General features: G+C 35.3%; 1 long non-coding RNA gene across 1 annotated transcript; it reads left to right on the top strand.

Annotated features, from left to right (window-relative positions):
* Positions 1–4,021: 4,021 nt before the first annotated feature.
* On the top strand, positions 4,022–14,669 carry LOC117025469 (uncharacterized). Its single transcript, XR_004423628.1, has 4 exons — positions 4,022–4,190; positions 10,896–11,028; positions 12,294–12,355; positions 14,500–14,669. It is a non-coding gene; the product is annotated as an uncharacterized LOC117025469 (long non-coding RNA).
* The last annotated feature ends 1,775 nt before the right edge of the window (positions 14,670–16,444 follow it).

Here is a 16,444-nt window from a genome sequence, read left to right on the forward strand (position 1 = left end):
TTTAGACAACTTTCTCTTAGAGATTTTTGGCTCTACTATATTGTCTCAACTCAGGTGCCAAAGGAGCTCTTGTCATAAGACATGTAAATATACATTTAAATTCTTTAAGAAGTAGTTTGTTGGGTCAATAAACTAGCCAATGTAGAAGCTAAACTGGGCTCTTTTATATGTAAAACTGATGAGTTGTTTTCTGACTTGTTGATTGTCCATTTATTTGCCTTCAGTATTAAGCTAATGCAGGTAAGTTTAGTAAGTCATCAGAGAAAGAGGAAATGATTACTTTTACAAAAAGACATATTTTTAAATTTCTAAAGGAATTGTGCCATACTAAAAAGTAAAAATCAAGACGTTGGAATTTTGAATTATAAGCCAGTTAAAAAATATTTCATATCAGCTTTCTTTCACTCTTAGGAATCTTAAAATAGTTTATATCCTTCCCTTTTGTTGATCGAATACACAGAATTGTAAATTTCCAAACCGTTTTTCCCAACAATTCTTATTTCAAAAAAGTAACTAGTGGTTGCATAAACAGTATAAAAGTTCAATTTTTTCAAGAGTGAATTAAGTATTTTCACTGATTGAAATGTGAGAATAAAGTAAATCAATCTTTAGAGAGAACTTATTAACAAATGACTCAATTCTTTTTCTTTTTCTCTCCAGATTGAAAACAAATGTCTATCAAAAGCAGATGATACAGCTCACTAAAGTAGGAATCTTAGAGAGATCCCTCTAAGGTGAATCGATGTCAGTAATACTTAAACACTTCTGAAGATTAATGCTAAATTGTGATATATTTATAAAAGTTTAATTTGCTTTTTGGATATGATCCATAGGTAGATGGGATTGAAAAATAGAAGAGGTGTAGATGACAATTAAAATTGTCATTTTAATTTTGTTTTCCTCACAGTAAAGTTAACTAACTCTGTGTAGTAAAATTATAATGGCACACTGAAGTAAGCAGTACCTGTTCTTCAGCTGTAATGAGATAAGGCGCCTGTGCCAGAATGTAAATCAACACAGTGTTTCCTTTATCAAGAAAGTCTTGTTATAAAAAGGCAGCTGATTAGTGACATAATTGATTTTCACCTGGCACAAGCGCTCTCATTTTGGATGGGTCACAAATAATTCATGAGCGACACTTTGAATAGCCTTGCTCTGAGCAGCATTTACAAATATTGATATTTTATAACTTTACATTTTTTGAATTTTCAGTTTGATACCTGACTTGGAAACTTATTCACTGTTGTATAAAATTGGACTTTAATTTCAAATTGTATTAAAAGTAAGTTATCTGACTGCCAGTTTGGGGAATTATCATCTTATAATTTTATAAAAGTTTAAAGAACTTTAAACTGTAAATTTCACACAAACTACCACTGCCCTCTACTTTAGTTGTCATTCAATAATCATGTTGCTTAAGGCATATTGAACCTTATTATGAATATATCAGTTAAACAAAGCAAAACAAACAAACAAAAAAAAACTTGTTACATCAACTTGATCTTTTGGTTAAAAATTAAAAAGCACTTTTTTACATTTGTGGTTGTCTTTTGTTTTTTCAAGTATTTCTAAATATGTTAAAAGCAAACCTTCATGCCTGGAGGTTCTAGCTTCTGACCCATGTCATCTTTGAACTCCAATACAGATATGTTTATTAGATCCTATCTGTTGGAAAAGTCACATAACTTTGAAAACAAAGTCTATTCTTTCGTAATGATACTTTTAGAAAATGTCATTGAGTGGCACCATACTACATATTGCATAAAGATCAATAGGGATTCTTATTCACCAGAAATGGGTGAGCTGTTTTTATTTTTTTATTTTTTATTTTTTTTTACTTTAAATAAATTGATTTTTTAAAAAAAAATGAATTAAAGATTCTTCAAGAAGTTTATAATCTGGTTGTGCACTCAGGAGAGTCAGTTCCCATTATTTATGGAAGTTATGTTCTATCAAGTTCCCATAAACAGTGAATACTGAAGCACTGCTCTTTGTGGAAACGCAGAGTTTGGTTCCTGAAAGCTTCTGTTCATAACATTTTTGGGAACTGATCAATGCATAACCTTGTTTTATGTGTGTTTCTGTTTAAAGGCACCTAATTTAATATATAATTGCTTCATTAACAGTGAACCCATGGCCAACAGCACTATAATTCATGCATGAATGAAGTTTAATACACGTATTCCCGCCCCCCCATAAGGCATATTATAGCCTTGTGTCTAGGAATACTACACAACATTTCAAAACTATGCTTTGGGGCTATTTTTAAACAGTAAAATCAACAAAAAGCGGGAAAATGCAGAAAACATGGCACTACAGACTACAAAAAGGACATTTGTTTTACAATATGAGAGCTGAAATAAGGCAGAGTGTCATCTTGTTCATCCTCAGCTGGGAACAAGTGTATCAGGCAACTCAAAATTTTCGCCACCATGAACATATCTGCAAATGACCATGAAGGCATCATGCATGTTGATTTTGGGATTACAAATAAATTTTAGCAAGTAGGTGAATTTGCAAACATGGAATCTGTGAATAATGAAGGTCAACTGTACATGCTAAAAATCACCATGTAAAAAGAAGTGTGCTGAGAAAAGTTTGATAATTGAATCCATAGGAAGGAGAAATTGATGGGTTGAAACTTTCTAATTGTGAGCATTTTCTGTTCCATATCTTATTTTCTTTTTATGGAACACAGACATTGCCAAATTTTCTCAGCCCCAATTTTCTTCCTGCTCACTGAAGTTATATATAATTTTATATATATGTATATGTATATATACACATAAAATGAAGCACCCGCAAATATAAAATAGCTCTAAGTAAAATCATGATCAAATTCTCCCTTTCTGTATTAACTCCTCACCCAAATTTCCTGGCTTCATGTTACCTCCCTTAGTTAACACATCACTATTTACCCATACATCACAACTGGTAATCTCTAGATGTCATTCTAAAAATTGTGTTTCCTAACTGCATCTCTTGCATTAATTTCCATCAATGAAATCTCCTTATGTACCTTTCAGTCATTTCCTCTTTATTTGTACTGGTACACATTTCATTCAGATCTAGATTATCTAGAAAGGGGTCAGCAAATTTTATGAAGGGCCCGTTATTAAACATTTTAGGCTTTGCAGGACAGACAGCATCTTGTCACAACTACTCAATTTTGCTATTAGAGCAAAAAAATAGCCAAGGACAATATGCAAATTAATGTGTGTGCCAATAAAACTTTTAAAAACACAATGGGCTGCATTTAGTTTGTTGACCTTGATCTAGATGATCACAATGATGTTCTAACTGGTTCTCCTAGTTCTAGTATGAGTGAGATGGGAGGAGAGGCCAGAAAGAGGGCAGTGAGGCTCATCTGAACTGACTTTGTCTAACAAGCAGACTTCCAAGAGGAGAGGACTGAGAAATGGTCATTGGGTATAACGATTTCACCTGAATGGTGAGTTTGCAAGTAGTTGAGAAAAATAGTGAGAAAGTAGGTAACAAGATCTATAGGTCTTGGAGCAACAGGAACTTTGCTCCCCAGAGCATGTTGAGAATTGCAGGACCTTGAAGAGAACGGTCCAACAGCAGGAATGTTCCCTCTAGGGCTGAGATAGAACCAAAAGGATTGTGTGGGGTAAACATTGTCTCTGGAATGAGCACAGTATAGAGGAAGAAGACAGCATTGAGCCTGAGAAGCGTTTATCATGTGGGTCATATTCTTTTATTTTGGACAACGTCTTCATAAACAGAATGCTCTTACTAGAAAATCAGTAGATTTCATATAACTGGTTCTAACAGAATCTCTTGGAGGAAGCCTGAAAGCATACAACTACAATGCAAGTCTCTAAAAGTAATTCTACCATTAGAATTACTTCAACCTACAGTTGAAGACGCTCTAGTTTGGCTAACCCACCCGCTTTCATAGCCAACCCCTTTCTCCTCTTCCTGCCTTCAGTACAGAGGCTATTCTAGTTCACTTGGAGATAGAGATGACCTTGAAATCTGTTGGATAGTCTCTGAAAGTCTTTTGACTTCTGGAAAAAAACCAGAAATTCTGACAGCCCCACACTTCCACAACATCTTGCATGGGAGCTGTTTCCATCATCTTGAAACTATGAAGAAAGGGACAAGGGAATCCTGGAGATGCTGACATTATCATCCCAGGGAAGCTACCGCAGCATCTTGACTTTTCGGTAAGTGATTTTTAAAAAATGTCCTATTTTTTTAAACTACTCTCTTTCAGGTTATCTGTTGTTTACAGCTGAAAGCATCTTAATTGACAGAATCATCAATGTTTTCCAAACTCATGTTCCTAATATTGTTATTAGGTGTGTGGCAAAGAAAGAAAGCAGGTGTACCCAATTATGTTTTAGAAACACCATGAGCAATAATTTTAAACATGCATATTTATTGCAGGATTCCTTGGAGGCTTTTATTTGCACTGGGAATCTCCAAGTGAGGAACACGGTACATAGTGTTTTATAATTATTTTGACCATGCTAACGTCTCTCTGGGTAGTATCCATGGACACTTACTTGGAAAACACTGTACTAGATGCCGAAGCAGTGTAGTCCAAGGACCTCTAAATATCTGACTTACCCAGGAATATCATTCAAGTTCTCTTGTGAGAACCAGCTCTTACAGTTGAGAAGGAACTGGGAAGGGCCGGCTTCTAATTCTAATTCTTGATTCCCAGTGAGACCACTTTCAGTAGCCCTCTTTGTAGCACTGTAAGCGTCATACCTTTGTTAGAAATCACCATTAGGTTCTGATACAACACACTCTGATTCTCATGGGCCATCAATATCTTGAAGATGTTTCCTTGATAGACAGTCATTGGCATGGCTTTCTGCTGGGTATTCTGAGCTTAGCCATGCCTTGGCTTCCCCAACCAGCAGACTGCACTCTCACCACTCCTTCATCTCCATCAATTGAATTAATTTGTAATATTTTCCTCACCTAAAAGCAAAGGCTTTGTATTAGGTTTCTCCCCAGAAACAGAACCAATAGGATATATATAAGATATCCTGTTTTATATATATATATATATATATATATATATATATATATATATATATATATATATATATATAATGACAGGAATTGGCTTGTGTGCTTACAGAAAAGTCCCATAATCTGCCAACTACAAACTGGAGAACATGGATAGCTGGTGGTGTAATTCCAGTCCAAGTCTGAAGGCTGGAAAACCAGGAGGACCAATGTTGAGGGCAGGAGAGGATGGATATCTTAGTTCAAAGAAAGAGAGCAAATTCTCTCTTTTCTGTTTTCTTCTTCTATTCAGGCCCTCAACTGATTGGATGATGCCCACCTGCAGTGGTGAGGATGCTCGTTATTCAATCTACCAATTCACATGCTAATCTCTTTTAGAAACACCCTCACGGACACACCTAGAAATATAATTTTACCAGCTATCTAGGCATCTTTTAGCCCCGTCTAGTTGACACATAAAATTAACCATTACAGGCCTTTTCATATCTTCTGACATCTTCCTTGTTTATCAAATCTTACCCGTAAGAATAATGCAGTTCCAACATTTTCACATATACATAGTTTCCTCAACACACAAACACACACACACACACACACGCGCGCGCGCGATTTTCTATTTTCTTAGTATATGTAAAAGTAAAAGTTTTACTTATAGGAAACAAATTGATCTTCCAGCTTGTTGAAATTGATTAAATCCTTTCCTTTAAAATGTATTGCTAAGAAAACTTCAGAAATCCTCTAATGGGCAGGGTGGTGCAAGTGTGGTCAGAATCAAATGAATAATCTCTCACGTTTCGGTCCTATGCCAACCCTAAACTGTAGTCAACTTTCAGAATAAGCAAAAAAACGGGATTATTTTATAATTAGTCAAAAGGATTCCACCCTCTGTGGTTCACCACTGGAATTTAAATTTAGTGATTGTAATACCCCTTTGAAAGCCCAAAAGAAAGGCATATGCTAATTATACCAATATTTCTAGCCAGATGGTAAAATGCAACTAGGTCACCAATTACAGACACAATTATAAGTGTACAGTCACTCAAGTTACACTGAATAGTACACAAATGAGTACAAAATGTATGTGGAGAAAATTATAAGGTAGAATTTTGAACAAATAAAACATAACAGATTCTCCATGTCATATAAAGCATATCGTAGCTCTTCCTTCCCCTATAAATCAATCATCATGAATAAATCTCTTGAGGCTTCCTGATCTTCCTTGGTTATAATTGAATTAGCTGCCAATACAGTCATACAGAGTCAAATTTTATAGATGAAACATTGTGATTTATTTGTTTCTTCCTTTGAAAGAAGTTGTTAGCCCAATTTATTATGGACGTGATTGGCTTTTAAATTGGGATTTGCACAAAAAGACTTCTGAAATAAATGAATATTTAAGTAATCACAGACTAAAGACCATTGAAAACAAGTTATAAAGGGAGAAAAAGAGCTGGGCCATTTATTCTGAGGACTTTTTCTTGGCTGCTTTAACCTGTGTGAACATCAATTACTTCTTTCTTTTACAAAACAGCAGAAATCAGCTGTTTGCTTCTTTGATTAGTTCTGGTCCTAATTCATTTAATACTAATGATTAAGCATGGGATACTGCAAATAAACCTGTCTCCTTTCTTCCCAGGAATAGAATAATTGCAATGGCCAATGGCTGGAGCCTTTTATATAACTAAATTTGTAAGAGATTTAATTACCTTGGCTTTCCTCCAATTTCCCAAATAACACGCACAAATAGTCCCACAACATTGTATCTTTTCTAAAATTTCCCTTTAATTTTGGAGGGTCTTTACAGTATGCGTTTATAAAATGGGTGTTTGTGTGTTTATATAAAAAAACATCACCTGTAGGTATGTCTGTATTCAGAGATAAGATATAAATTAAAGGAGGAAGAATAAAGTTTGCTAAAGGCCCACTATGAATCAGGAATTATATTTGGCTTTTTTGTTCATGCTGTTTCTTTTAATCTTCACAAAAACCCTGCAAATCAAATATTATCTTCATTTTGTAGGTGAGAAAACTGAGTCTCAGAGAGGTTAAGCAATTTTTCAACATTACCTAATTACTATATATGGGGATTTGAGCTCAAGTTCACTTGGCTTCAAATGCCCTCTTTGCCCTATCACACCAGATTTAAATTAAATTTTCCAAGATTAAATGAAAAACACTAGAAGAAAATGACTGGAATCTGAATCATTAAAAAAAAAAATGTTTGGATGAAATTTTAATTTATATGTTTGAAAACAAAAATTGTATCATAAAGTCAACTAATGTTAGGATAGAATAATCTAAATTACAGTATTTATAGCATTACAGAATGTAGTGTTTGCTGACTAGAAAAGAGAAACATGAATAATTCACTAGTGTTTCCTAGTTAGTCATTTGTACTCTACCAATAGATATGGTACAGACTACCTGTACTCATGCCCAGTTTGCTCTACTATGTGGAGCAGAACTTGGTATAAAATGAGTTGTCCATAATTCTTCACAATGTCTGAGAAACCTTTCATAAAGATAGCCTTCATAGGAAGACCTTCTCCAGGCAGAATTGGCTCTGAGGCAAGAAACACCTGGCTCATTCAAGGAACCAAAAGATCTCCAGAGAGAGGTGAGACAAGAGGCTGGAGAGGTGAGCAGGGGCCATGTTAACCAGTGGGCTTTTACTTTAAGGTCACAGGGTGCCATTAAAGATTTTTAAGTGAGAGTTTCACACAATCATATTTTGCATTTCAGAAGGATCATTGTTTGGACACTGTGGGGAGGGTTTATTGAAATAGGGAGGAAATCTGAAGGCCCACTTTGGAAAGTTATCTCAGTTGTCCTTTCAAGAGATGGTGGTAGACGAGGAAGCTGAGGGAAATGGACAGATCAAAGTGAGACTTGAGAGTTAGAACTGATAGAGTTCCCTAATTACTAGGATGTGTAAGATGAGGGGGCATATAAAGGGTAATGCTCAAGTTTTCCTTTTGAGCAATCATTGAGATGGTTGTCCTTTTAGTAATATAGAGAACACTGGAGGAGGAACACTTCTGAGGAGAAGATGAGTTTGGTTTTAGATATGTTGACCGTGATGCTGATTTGGGTTTTATGGGTTTAGAGCTCAAGGGTGTGGCCAGCCATGGAGATATAAATTGAGATGTTGTCACTGCATAGCTGATGAATGAAGTGACTAGCTTGAAGTAGGCCGGTGAAATTGAGCAATGCCCTACTATGCCTTCCACCATTCAGGTCTCAATGTTAGAGTCATATTCACTTGCTTTGAAGCCAAGTCTTCAGTAGGACATGGTTTGAGAGAAGGAGAGAAGTAAGATAGGATGAAGAGAAGTGATTGGATGAAGAATGGAAGGAATTCAGAATGCTTCTTGATTGAATGCTCACCATTTCTATCAACAGAGAGGAACAATTACTTAAAACGATGTGGGGCGGGGGAGGGGGGCGGGTTAGAGCACTTTACATATTCATGGAGAACATTGAAAGAGTGGTGGTAGGTAAAACCAGTGTCTTAGCATCCCATTTCCTTGTTTGATCTACATTTGCTCTTAGAAAGATTAGAAATGGAAATAACTTCACTATATGTGAGATTTATATAGAGATTTTGGTAAAAAAATTTGCAATGTCTGATCTTCAAGTATAAATAAATCTTATTCCAGTCCCTGGATAAGGAAAATTCATATTTGCTTTGAACTTATAGTAAAAACCTATGTATTCAATTAATTTTTCTCAAAAGTAATTCTTTAGTTTCACACTGGAAACCTAGTCTAAACTCTGTTCTTAAAAAGGCAAGCATTTGTGAGTCAACCATCTGTAACCTGATTAGAAACTGTAAGAATTATCTCTTATCACCACAAAGTCATCTCAAACACATATTAATAATTTTGATACAAAGGGTGCTTTGCATCCAGGAAATTTATATTGTCAAGAATATGGTAGGTCCATTGTTGGTACCTTTTAATCTATGGAAAATGAGCCCAAGTCTGAACATTTTCTATAATATGCTAAAAGTCCTCTTTCATAGAACTTTTATTGGAATATAAGTTACATGCCATATGATTCACCCATTTATAGTGTCCAGTTCAATGGTTTTTAGTATATTCACAGAATTGTGCAACCATTACCACTATCTAATTCCAGAACATTTTTATCTCCCCACAAAGAAGCCCCATACCTGTTAGCAGTCACTCCCTATTTCCTCTCAACCTTCTCAGCACTAGGCAACCACTAACCCACTTTCTGTCTCTATGGCTTGCCTGTTCTGTACATTTCATATAAAGGGAAAAATAAAATAAGTGATATTTTGTGACTGGCTTCTTTCACTTAGCATAATGTTTTCAAGATTCATCCATGTTGTAGCATATATCAGTGCTGCATTTTTTTTTTTTATTTGCTGAATAACATTCCATTGTATGGATATATTACATTTGTTTACCCATTTATCAGTTGATGGACATTTGGGTTGTTTCCACTTTTTGGCTATTAATAATAATGCTGCTATGTACAAGTTTTTGAGTAGATACATGTTTTCATCTCTTTTGTGTACATATATAGGAGTGGAATTGCTATGTCATATGATAACTGTATGTTTAATCATTGAGCAACTACCACACGTTTTCCAAAGTGACCGAACTATTTTACATTCTACCAGTGGTGTTTGTGGGTCCCAATTTTTCCCCCTCCTGCCCTACAATTGTTATGGCCTTTTTGATTATTGCTATCCCAGTGGGTATGAAGTAATATCCCTTTGTGGTTTTGATTTGCGTTTTCCTGGTGACTAATGATGTTGACTGTCTTTTCATGTGCTTATTGGCCATTGGTATATCTTCTTTGGAGAAATGTCTATTCAAATCTTTTGCCCATTTTAAAACTGGATTATTTATCTTTTGTTACTGAATTTTGGAGTTCTTTATATATTCTAGATACAAACAAATCTCCTTAATTTTTGAGGAATTGCATCAAATCAAATAAATACTAGATAAATAAAAAATCTGCTGTCAACACTCAAAACTGAGATATATACATGTATGTACAAATAAACATAGGTACAATTCTTACAAGTTTTAGCAAGAAGAGGTCCTAATTACTTGCAGTAACAAAATACTCAAAGAATATATAAATGTATAATAGAATATGCAAAACCTACAACAGGAAACAGTTACGCAAATTATCGTGTACTTGTATGTGATGAAACATTACTCTGCCTTCAAAATAATAATTATGAAGTGTTCTCCATGACCTTGAAAAATTTCTATGACACACTAAATGAACACACACACACTATAATCTCAGGTAGGCTTAAAAAATATGTAAGAAAAAGTCAAGAAAAAATATGCTGGTGTGTTAATCATGTCAGCACCAGGGCAGTGGAACGATAGGGGCTATTTTTTCCATGCTTTCTAGTTATCTACAATAAGCATACATTTCTTTTATAATCAGGCATATGAGGGGAGGGAGCAAAGCAGTCTTAGCAGTGGCACAAAAAATGTAAAACTAAAATAATATACTATCTTTAACAAATTCTGATGATTTGGGAAGTATGTGGTTTTTCATGGCATGTTATTATATCTTTCTGAGTTATGCCCAGAAGTGAAAGTCATTTTACCTACAAAATCCCACAACCATTTATCTTGGACTTTATTTCTCCAAGTGTTTAAGATACTTCTTGGAGGGTAGCTTGGCATATTTGAAACATATTTCCTTGTTCAGAAACAATGAAATACTAATGCACCTCTCTACTTTGAAATATCTATGAAATCCTGATCAAGGACAATTTTTCTTTGCTGATTTTTTTGTTTGTTGCCTTCACGTGTTATTGAAACAGAGGCCCTTAAAGCTTTAAAAAGGTATTTTTTTGCCACCATAACTTGCAGCTTTTTTTTCCTCAGAGGCCAAGGATATTCCCGTGATGTAGTCCGGCAATGGATCTCTGGCCACAGTTCTCTGAAGTTCTATCATTTCAAGACAAACCACTAATTGCTGAGGAATTCACTGGGAACTAAAAAGGAACTTTCTTTCATAGTAAGTAGACTCCTCGACATTTCTAGCAGTAATTTCTCTTGTTCTCAGGCCCTGAGTTCTCATTATCCACAACAGTTCTCATTCCCTACTCTCCACATGAATGTATTCTAAGACAAAACTACTTTTGAAAAACAAAATGTTCTGGTGGGTTTGGATCCACAGCGATACACGATGTTGGCTCAGTGCTGTGGACACATGTCCAGAACTACTGTTTGTAAATGTGATAGCAATTTTGCTAAAAATAAGGACTTTTTTGCAGTTTATAGAGGTATGGAGAGAGGAGAAAACTGGAGTTGTCCTTTATTTTTCATATGCCCTTTCATTTTCTTTCATGTGCTGATGTTTCAAAGCCTCCTCATGAATTAAAGTTCCAATGTGATTTGCCATAGCGGTTTCTTGGGAATGTTCATAAATGTTTTTTTGCTTTGGTTTTTGTTCTCAGCAGAAAGTGTTGCTTGTGATTATCCTTTTCTTAAATTATGTCTCTTTTTAAGATCTGAAAAAATAAGCTTTTGTGTTTTTCAGGAAGCAAACAATTTTTTTTTTTTTTCTGCCCTGCTCAGGACTGAGGGGTTTTACTTTGGAGTTACTGAGGAGTTTTCAATGACTAATTTCTACAAGAAGGCAACAGTGAACTCATCAGTGCTTTCCCGGTTTAACTAAACTTTTCTTACATTTTTTTCCTGTGAGTGATCATTGTTTTTAGCAGGTTAATTATTTTACCACATAAAGTGGCCATTGTTCCCTGTACTCAGTGCTCTGAATAAATCAGGCCCTTCCTTCTGTTCGGATACTCATCTCTGAGCTTCAGCAACTTTTACCAATCTGCTCAGAGATTTTCATCCATCCAGGGACTTAAAAGTTTGGTAACATTTATACAACTTTAAAGAAGAAAAAAGAACCATGCACTTTAAAGAGGATCCCCCGAAGCATAACCCCTGCTGTGCTCTGGGTCACAAAGCACCGAATATATTACTCCCCAAGGCTTTGGAAAGTTAACTAGAGTGGGCAGGGCCTCTTTTCTTCTACTGCTTTTTTTTTCTTTTCTTTCTTTCTTTTCTTTTCTTTTTTTTTTTTTTTTAACAAAAGGATTCCATTAAAGCGGGAGCATGCGCACAGGCACACACACTCGAAAATAAAGTAGGAATGCAAGGGCATTTCCAAGTTTAATTCTTTTCCATGGATTGCACTTTCTATTTTCTTGAGAATATTGAGGGAACGTGGCTGGTTGCTGGCTGATCTTGGTATTTTACATCTGTCCTCAGGCTTGGCCACAGAGACCAGAGCAGGAGGCTTCAGATGTACCAACCTCATGATGAACCTATAGGTGAGAATATAGCTAAAGTTTATTGAATACTTATTTGCCATGTATAGTGCAAATTCCACCATTATCACTCATTTTCTCATTTAAATCTCATAACTACTGGAAGAGGTAGATATTATCATTATCCTTGTTTTGCTGGAATTAAGTGAATGGGCCAAGGTTACAAAGCCAATGAGGGGCAGAGGCAAGGTGCGGCCACCCTGGGTACAAATGAGTGCTGGCTTTCTCCCCCTATTATTTTGGACTCGACTACAAAAGTACATACATCTGTCAGCTCTTCCTATTATTTCCACGTGCTTCCCATAGACAGGAGTGCAAGTTTGCAAATCCCAGCTGTCCACTGAAATAGTGCACAAACACCTCATGTGTTATACAAGATGTCTAACAGGGGCACTAGAATCCTACATATTTACTGTGTCTTCAACAAATATTACATTCTATATTATTTGGAATTAAATTGATAAAAACTAGTAAAATATAATTTTTAATAAAATTACTCTCACAGGGATTATAAGGTGATTGCCAACATCTGTTTGCCTTAATAGCAGTTAGAAGATTATACAAGTTTAAGTAGTATTATATTTTATACATTTTTCTTATTGAAACTATTACATTATGTTTTATAATACTTATTAAAGTGGTAAATGCATTCACCATAGAAAATGCAGGTAAAAAATTTAAAAATTACCTTAGATCCCTATATTTAGGGATAATCACTGCTAGCACGGCAATGATTCTTTTGCTTAATATCTCATAAATATATTCTCGCCACAAAACATTATTACATTATATTTCATGATTACATACCATATCATTGTATGGGTATAGCATCTTTTATTTCACCAATCCCCTATTTTTGAACACTTAAATTTTTGAACTATTTGCTGTTGAAAACAATTATTCTTGAAGGCAAATTATCCTTGAAGGAATGTATCTTTGTGTACATTCATAATTATTTCCTTGAGATAATTTCTTAAAAGTATAATGTCAAGGTCAAAGAATATGCAATATGTTAAGGGGTTTGTTTTTTTCCTTCTGGAAAAATTGTATTACTATTTTAAGGCCTAACAGTTAAGTAAGAGTGTCTGTTACTCCACCCTTGCCAACACTGGGCATTATCAATTCTCAATTAATTACCAACTTTATATTTTATTTTATTTTTTATTTCATTTATCACTATGAGGCCAAGCATCTTTTCATGGTTTATCGGCCATTTATAATTTTCCTTTTATTGCATTTTGAGAAACAAGATTTCAAAAAAAAATTGGTTCAGTCTAAGCAATAAGAAATATCCTGATAACAGAGTAACAAAAAAAGCTTTAGATTGTTTTTTTTTCTGGAGTCTTTCTCCTTTATTTAGATGCACAGCTATAGAATTTTGGAGTTGAAGGGTACCTTAACGTTTGACATTTAGGCAAGGCTTTGGTCGGCATGGTGGGCATTTCTGCTCTGAAATGGACCGGTACATGGTGGGCACGAAATGAACATTTGAAGAAAAGTACATATGAATGCCTAATAAGACTCAAAGCAGACTTTTATCTGTCCTGACTCAAAACTGAAATGCTGAGTTACTAGGTTATTTGTGGCTACAAAAATATTATTGGCAAATAGTCTGGGGCTATCAAATTCAGTTCCACCTGTAATTGAATTAGAGACACACGTTCTTTTCTTCAAGAAGACTGGTGTACCAAATCCTGCCTTTGACACTGGATAGCATTAAATGGGATTTCAGCCAATAAACAAAGTTTTTATTTATAAAAAAACAAAAAAAAATATCAAGGGTGATAAGCATGAAAAAGTGGTAATATCACTATTTTTCTATCTAACTTAATAATTGGGCACAAACAGTGAGAAAATTTCTGCCAAACAAATACAAATGTTCTGTTTTGAGAAGCTGAGTTAAAAGTTCATGGAATCTTAAAGGATCCAAAAGAAATGCAAATGCAATTTCATATGGGGGTAATTATAGGTAGAAAGTCCTAGGGAAACGTGCATGTGTTTTACGTCAAAAAGAAAATGACCTGTTTCTGAATGGCCAAGATAATGCCGGCTGCTATTTCCCTGTGTGTGGCTGGTGTATTTTCCAAAATTTGAAAATCATCATTTACAATTGGAATATATGCTTCATCCGTTCCCCGTCCCTGCAGGCTCACGTGCGTGCACACACCCAGTCCAGGATTGCAGTTCCTCCACCCTGAATTCCTCAAGGTAACAGACTTTGCACGTCCCACCTCCATCACTGAGTCTGGCACAGAGCAAGGGGTCACCAAATGTGGATCATGGAATGAAAGAACATCCTGCCAAAGCACGTAGAATAAAGCCCTCAGGTAAACTATCCTGGCATTATCATCTCTACTGTTAGATGAGAAGATTGAGGCTGGTAAAGTTGAGACTTATTCAAGATTGCATAGCTAGTGACAGAGCCAAGACCTGAACACAAATCTCCTTTTCCTAGAATTATATTCTTTCAATTACAAAACAAAAGCAGCTTATGCTTTTAAAGCCTCTATTCAATATAATAAAAGTGGGTTTATTAATATTATAGAGGTTATTTTCCATTTTATATTTATTTACACCTTTTCTCATTTCCCAAATAATTCAAAGCAACCTATGACTGTACAACGAGAGAGAGAGAGAGAGAGAGAGAGAGAGAGAGAGAGAGAGAGAGAGAGAGAGAGAGAGAGAGAGAATATAAAGGTCACATACTCGGGAAACACTCACTAGAATTATAATAACTAACATTTAGTGAGTGCTGTGTACCAGGCATTATTCTAACAGCTATACATAAATTAACTCGTTTAATCTACATGATGAATCTGTAAGGTAGGTACTACTATTATCTCAATTTTACAATCTTCAAGCACAGAGAATTCCAGTAACATTCTCAGGTCACAAAGTTACCGTGTTTCCCCCAAAATAAGACCTAACCAGAAAATAAGCCCTAGCATGATTTTTCAGGATGACATCCCCTGAATATAAGCCCTAATGTGTCTTTTGAAGCAAAACTTAATGTAAGACCAGGTCTTATTTTCGGGAAACACCGTAATAGGTGGTGAAGCCTAGATATAAACCAAAGTAGCTGTCGCCCTTGAACATCTGTGCTTCTCTAACTTATGTCTCCAGATCTATGCCTTGAGAAAGTATGCCCCTCAAACTACCTTCACACATGGTTCTAAGAACCAGACTGTAAGCCCCTCTCTTAGACTTATTACACTTGCACTTCGGTAAATAAGTATTTATGAAGATCAGCATCTGAAAGATTTTTTTCGTTGTTTTCAGGAGGAGGCTTGATCCATATTAAGTCTAGGCTCAAATTGTGAGCCCCGTTATATACTGATTGTGTGACTGTGGGCACAGCACCTTTCTTTTTTGTGCCTCAGTTTCCCCATCTATCAAATTTGGACAATATTAGTAACTATCATATGTTTAATGCGAGTATTACATCCGACCATGCATGAAAAACACTTAGCACAGTGTCTGGCACGTAGTAATAATGTTTGCTATCATCATCATTTTGAGAAAATAGAACACTTTTAGACCTTTACATTTAGGCCCCAGTGTGGTCACATTCTCAGAAAAGAATCTGATTCGTCAGGACTAATAAAATCAGGCCTAGATAATATAACCACTAACTATTTTCAGCTTAGTGTTAATTAAATCCTAGCTTTTTGGTTCACTTGCCTGATCTAAATTTGGTAATCCTAGGTCATCCAGACTCATGCATATGTCTTTTGAATTTTTATATCTACAGGTTTTCTAGATCAGTTTATTATTTTTAAAATTTAAAAGTGTAATGCTAGTTATAGAAATTAGAAATTTTAGAAATGTATAAAGGGCAAAAAGTCACTCATGATCTTGCCTTCTAAGGATGGTGAGAATTGAATAAACCATAATTCTTGATTGCGGTACACTATTGTCACTGGCTCATGCATGGCCGTCTTTTATTTTGTTTTATTCATATTACATAACATAATGAATACCAAGAGATCCACTGCCCTGCTCAAGAACTAGAATGTACCAGTAACTGACCTGTATCGATGTGTTTCTTTCCCTATCCTCCTGACCCTGTGCCTTTCTGATAGATAACTATTG

Source organism: Rhinolophus ferrumequinum, chromosome 8 (assembly GCF_004115265.2).
Source record: "Rhinolophus ferrumequinum isolate MPI-CBG mRhiFer1 chromosome 8, mRhiFer1_v1.p, whole genome shotgun sequence".
NCBI lineage: Eukaryota > Metazoa > Chordata > Mammalia > Chiroptera > Rhinolophidae > Rhinolophus > Rhinolophus ferrumequinum.